This window comes from Myotis lucifugus, unplaced genomic scaffold, assembly GCF_000147115.1.
Source record: "Myotis lucifugus unplaced genomic scaffold, Myoluc2.0 scaffold_2328, whole genome shotgun sequence".
In the NCBI taxonomy this organism is placed as follows: Eukaryota; Metazoa; Chordata; class Mammalia; order Chiroptera; family Vespertilionidae; genus Myotis; species Myotis lucifugus.
The window spans coordinates 1-5,745 of NW_005873376.1; positions in this window are offsets into that span (position 1 = coordinate 1).

Below are 5,745 nucleotides of genomic sequence, written 5' to 3' on the forward strand. Positions count from 1 at the left end.
ATACACTGGGCTCCCACACCACGCACACACACACACCACACACACTATGCACACACAGAGCATATACACTGGGCTCACACACCACGCACACACTATGCACACACACTGAGCATATACACTGGGCTCACACACCACGCACACACACACCACACACACACACACCACACATACACTATGCATACACACTGAGCATATACACTGGGCTCACACACCACGCACACACTTTGCACACACACTGAGCATATACACTGGGCTCACACACCACGCACACACACACACCACACACACTATGCACACACTGAGCATATACACTGGGCTCACACACCACGCACACACACACCACACACACACACACCACACATACACTATGCATACACACTGAGCATATACACTGGGCTCCCACACCACGCACACACTTTGCACACACACTGAGCATATACACTGGGCTCACACACCACGCACACACACACACCACACACACTATGCACACACTGAGCATATACACTGGGCTCACACACCACGCACACACACACCACGCACACACACACCACACACACACACACCACACATACACTATGCATACACACTGAGCATATACACTGGGCTCACACACCACGCACACACACACTATGCATACATACTGAGCATATACACTGGGATCACACATCGCGTGCACACAGACAGTGGGAGGTACGAGTTCACAGCTGCCTGGCTGCCCTCAGGGCTGTGCGTGGCGGGGTGGAGGTGGGGTCACAGTACAGAGACCGAGGGCACTGCCGACCGGGGGGGGGGTAAGTGCCAGGAGGGGCAGAACCGCCCCCACACAACTAGGAACTCTCACCCCAAAGGCTGTGGCACAAGGTCACGTGTTCTTTCCGTGTCCACATGAAGCACCCTTCTCCCTCCAGGGACTCGTGGGCTCAGGGAGGGCAGTGTCTGAACCAACCAGCCCCCCAGGGCTCCCAGGGCACCCCCCCAGGGGGCCGGCGGGCAGCCACGCGGCGTGTCCCGCGGGTCCGGCAGGTGCGCACGGTCACTGGGAGGTCAGGACGCCCGCGGTGGGACTCTGCTCCGGAAACACGGAGCTCCGCTTCCCTGTGCCTCCTGTGGCGCAGCTTGGGCGTGTGGGGGGAAGGCAGGGAGCTGGGGCCTGGGGCCGCACTACGAGCTGGAGAAGCCGGCCTGGCGGCCTGGACCAGCCAACGGGCACAGGCCAGAACAGCCCTCTCTCTAGCAGGGGCCGGCCTGACGGATGAGCGCTGCCCCACCCCAGCAAGCGCCACAATGCGCCCTCCCTGCTGGGAAGGCTGAGTGCGGCCCGGCCCCCGCCCTGCCGGCTGCTGCAGGTGCTGCCCTCCTCCCGGGGGCAGGTGTGGGGAGGTCAGAGGCGACCCACTGAGGGTCAGGACTGTCCATCGGCCAGTGGCAATGAGGCCACACACACACTTAACAAATCTTAATATAGGGACAATTACATTACATGTAAATGATCTAAACAGGCCAATTAGAAGACAGAGATTGCAAAGTAGTCTAAACACCTGACCCAATCATAGGCTGTCCACAGAAACTCCTTAAACTAACAAGGTAGGTAGGTTGAAAGTAAAAGGCTGAGAAAGATGCCGTCAAAACGGTCAGCTGGAGAGGAGCTGGCCCTGGCGGGGGCTCCGTTGGTTGGAGTGTTCACCTTGGACAGACCGCCGCCCTCTCTGAGTCTCAAGGTCACCACCCACCCAGTAACAGCTGTGAGCTGTGCAGAGTGGCCGAGGGCGTGGGGAACGCCCGTTAGCACCCAGGGAAGTACACGAACGGGAGGCGTAACGCACTTGAGCGCTTGGGATCGCAGGCCGGTCTCAGGGCCACAGGGCTCTGCAGGGCCCGCCTCCCCGTGCGCAGAGCAGCGCGCAGACACGCGGGCGTGTGCCTTTCCTCCACCAGGGTCGCCAGCCAGGGCGCGGCTGGGGTCACGCTCCCGCTCCCCCACGGCCAGGCCCAGCACAGACCCCCGCTTTCCCGTCATGGCTGGGTGACCCGCCAGGAGCAGGGAGAGACGCTACCTTCTTCAAGTCCATGATCTCGTCATACATGTCCTCCTTCTCTCTGTAGACGGGCGTCCCCGGGGCGAGACCTGGGGAAACACAGCCTGTGAAAGACCTGGGAAGGAGGAAGACCTTAGCCAGATCTTAAGGAAAACCTGGAAGTTAATAAAATTATCCTGAAGAATAAAGAGCGGAAATCTTTCAATGCTTTTAGTCCAATCACAACCTGTCCCCGAAGGAATGGAAATGGCCATGCCCACAAGGCTGGGGGCGGAGCCACAGTGCAGGGCTGGGGCGGAGTCGCGGGAAGGGACACGTGTACCTTGTAAACAGCCAACAAAACAAAGACCACGCGCAATCCCCCGCCAGGGCTCCCTGCCGCTGCCAGGCTGAGGGGCGCTCAGGCCGACACCGACCCAGGGGCCTCGGACGCGCCAGCACGTGTGCAAGGTGCCGGGCGGTGCAGGGGGGCCACCCGGGCGCCGGGGCCACGCGGGGAGAGGCCCGACAGGAGACAGGGACACGAGAACAAGCCTCCTGCTGTGAGCCCTGGCCTGTCCGTGGTACTGCGATGCCCACCTCTATCCGTTCCTACGGCCCACGTCACTAAGACTGTGTGGGGAGGCGGGAACAGGGGGGCCCGGGACGCTGTCGCTGTCACGTTAGGAGCGCCACTTCCTGGGGGCAGAATGGACTTTCGGGGTCACTGTCCTCGGGACACTCCATAGAGGAAGCCCGACTCTCACCCCTTTCTGCTCCTGCTCGGTCACGTGGCCCCCGTGCTCCCATTGCTGGCTGAGCGCCTGGGTCTGAACGCTTTGCTCTCAGCGCCTCCGGCAGGTGGTTGGGAGGCGGGGGTGGGGGTGGGGAGAGGGGGCGCTGCTCCCAGGCAAGCCTGCCTCCGGGGAGTGCCGCTCCTGCTGGCCGGGGCGGTCACTGTGCCAGGGCCCAGCGGGGAAGTGGAGGCTCTCCTCTCACCTCCTCGTGGGATGGCTCGGACCAGGGGCCGAGGAGCAGGCGCCCGCAGCCGGCCCTCAGAGCGGAGAGCCCGCCCGACCGTAGCCGCTGCCGCTCCCACGGCATCCGTGTGCCCACGGCCCCCATCCAGCTGCCCGTCAGTGCGCTGCCCACAGCTCACGGACTCCGACCCCTGACAGCGTGCAGGGCCGGAGCCTCCTCCACGCAGCACCGACAGCATGAGACCCGGACGGCGTCACCACGGAGACCGTCCCAGACCAGCTCTGTGTTTCGTAAAAGCCAGGAGGCTCCACGTCTCCAGGTCCATGTGAATCTTCCAGACAAGTCACATTAAAACCCCCTCGCACACCCCCGCCACGCCCGCACCCCCCGGGAGCCGCAGGTCACTGTCGGGCAGCACGGACCTTGCTTGGCACTTCCCAGCCACAGCCTCTGCGGCGTCAGAGGCGTCCTGCTTCCCAGGGGCATGCTCGCCGCCGTCCTCGGGGGCCGCCCGCTGGCCGCGGTCCTCGGCTTGCAGTGATACGGCGACTCTAGAAGCCAGCGCGGGGTCAGGGCGGCACCGGCCTCCAACACGCGCTCCTCCCAGGTTGCTGAGCGTCCAGCAAGGAGAAACCCCGCCGGAGGCCCAGGAGTGCGGTGCTGGCGGCTCGAAGGCTCGGGCCACGGCTCAGGAGCTGCTGGGCTGGGCCTCCCTCCCAGGACCCAGAACGCCCCCCCAGCAGCCCCTTCCCCAGGAAACTGGGGGCCAGGCGCCCGGCTGTACTTACTGGGCGATGTGGGTGGAGGTTTGTGGACACTTTTCCTCTTTGTTTTCTGGAAGAAAGGAGAGCCGGGAGCAGCAGGTGAGTCCCACACCCGGCCAAGCCCTGGCTGCTCAGGGTGGGGTGTGAGGGCAGCGACGGGAGACTGACCTGCAGGCCGAGCAGAGCAAGGCCCATAGGCTCAGGGGGTGCCACCAAACCTGGGGCTCACGTGGCTCAGGGGGTGCCACTGAACACAGGGCCCCCGTGGCTCAGGGGGTGCCACCAAACCCGGGGCCCCCGTGGGCTGCAGCTGAGGAGGGTCCCCGAGGTGTGGTGGCTCCAGTCACATCACAGACACAGGGGATGTAGGAGCCTTAAATTCAGCTGGAAACGCTGCACAAGTGGTGGACCTGCCCCCCCAACTGTCCTCAGGCCTGGATGGCGGTGTGACTGTCCCCAGGGCGGGCTCAGGCAGCTCAGACCTCGTGACCAGGAGAAGAGGGAGCGTGTCTGGAGAGCCGGTGGGACAAGCAGGGTGGTGACGCAGAGCCGTGCCCCTGGGCTGCCCGCCTCGGGCCCTGTGGCCTCAGGTTTCCCCGGCAGGGACCCCTCACTTGGCCTCGGCTGAGGCACCAGGTCTGTCCCAGGCAGCTGGACTTCAGCTGAGACTGCTGGCCCGTCCCTCAGCAGGGCTGGGGGACAGTTCTTCACCCTGCAATGGCCCTCCCACCAGACAACGGCCGCAGAACGGGGGGAGTGCGGTGTGGGGAGTCAGCTGCCATGGGGGCAGCGGGCTGGCTGGAATGCCCAGCTGGGAGCCGGCTCCTCTCTCCCACCAGCGCAGGGAGCCGGCTCCATTCTCCAAACAACCCGGGGGCCGAGGGTCCACAGGTGCCCAGACCAGACCTGCCCGACCTGCTGCCTCCGCTCCTCGGACTGGGACTGGCCAGGACCCCGCGTGCAGCTCACAGCATCCTTTCCCCCACAGCTGCCCTGACCTCACCCTGAGCCCTGCTCCCTCCCCTCACCGGTCAGAACCGGGGGCTGGGGGCGGGGCCGACACCAGATGCAGGATGGGAACCGGCCCACTGCGCAGGACCAGCTTCTGAACACAAGCTTGGCGCTGACAGTCACAGCTGCTCAGCTAAAGACCTGCCGCTTTCAGAGGCATCTGGGATCCGGCTCCAGGTCTGCACGCAGCCGTGCAGGGAGTGCCGCTGCACGCTGAGGAGCGGAAGGGAGGTCACCAGCACGGCCCCGCGGGCCTCCCGGTCCACTCACCGTCTCAAAGTCGGAGTCGAAGGTAATCGCCGACAGACTGTCATCTCCCTGCAGGAGAGACGCACACATGGGACTTCCAGGCACCGGCCTGGCCCCCGGTCACACTCACACACTCACAAGGCCGCGCTGAGGCAGGAACCCCAACCCCGCCCCGGGGAGCTGCCAGCAGGCTGCTTGGCCGAGTCAGGAGGGATGGCGCGGACACAAAGCAAAAACGCCTCCACCCCTCAACCCAGCAGGTGTGTCCCGAGTCGCTGGGGACTTTCGATCAAGAACCAGTCCCTGTGGAAAGTGCCTTTCATGGCCGAGTGTTTAAGCGATCTCTCTCTCATCTTCCATCGGAGCACCAGGAACCGTGACCTCTCCCGGTGAGAGCACGTCAAAGTCCCGTGAAAACCACGCGTCCCTGCGGCAGGTGGGCTGGTGAAGGCCCTGCTTCCCGGTCCAGGGCCCGCCTGGCCAGCGAGTGAGGTCCGGGCCGGCTGATGGGGTCCAGGTCCCCGGTCCCTGCCGCACGGCGGCCACAGCCTCCATGCCACACCCCCGTGCCCATGCAAACCGGGCTGGTCTAGGGCCTCTAACAGCCTCTGACCAACCGGAGCTTCTGCTGAGCCGAGAGGGACCCCTGGCAGGTGAGGCTGAAAGCCCGAAACCCTGTCCCCGCTTGGCTCTGGAATCACTGGTGGTCACGCCGGGCTCCATGG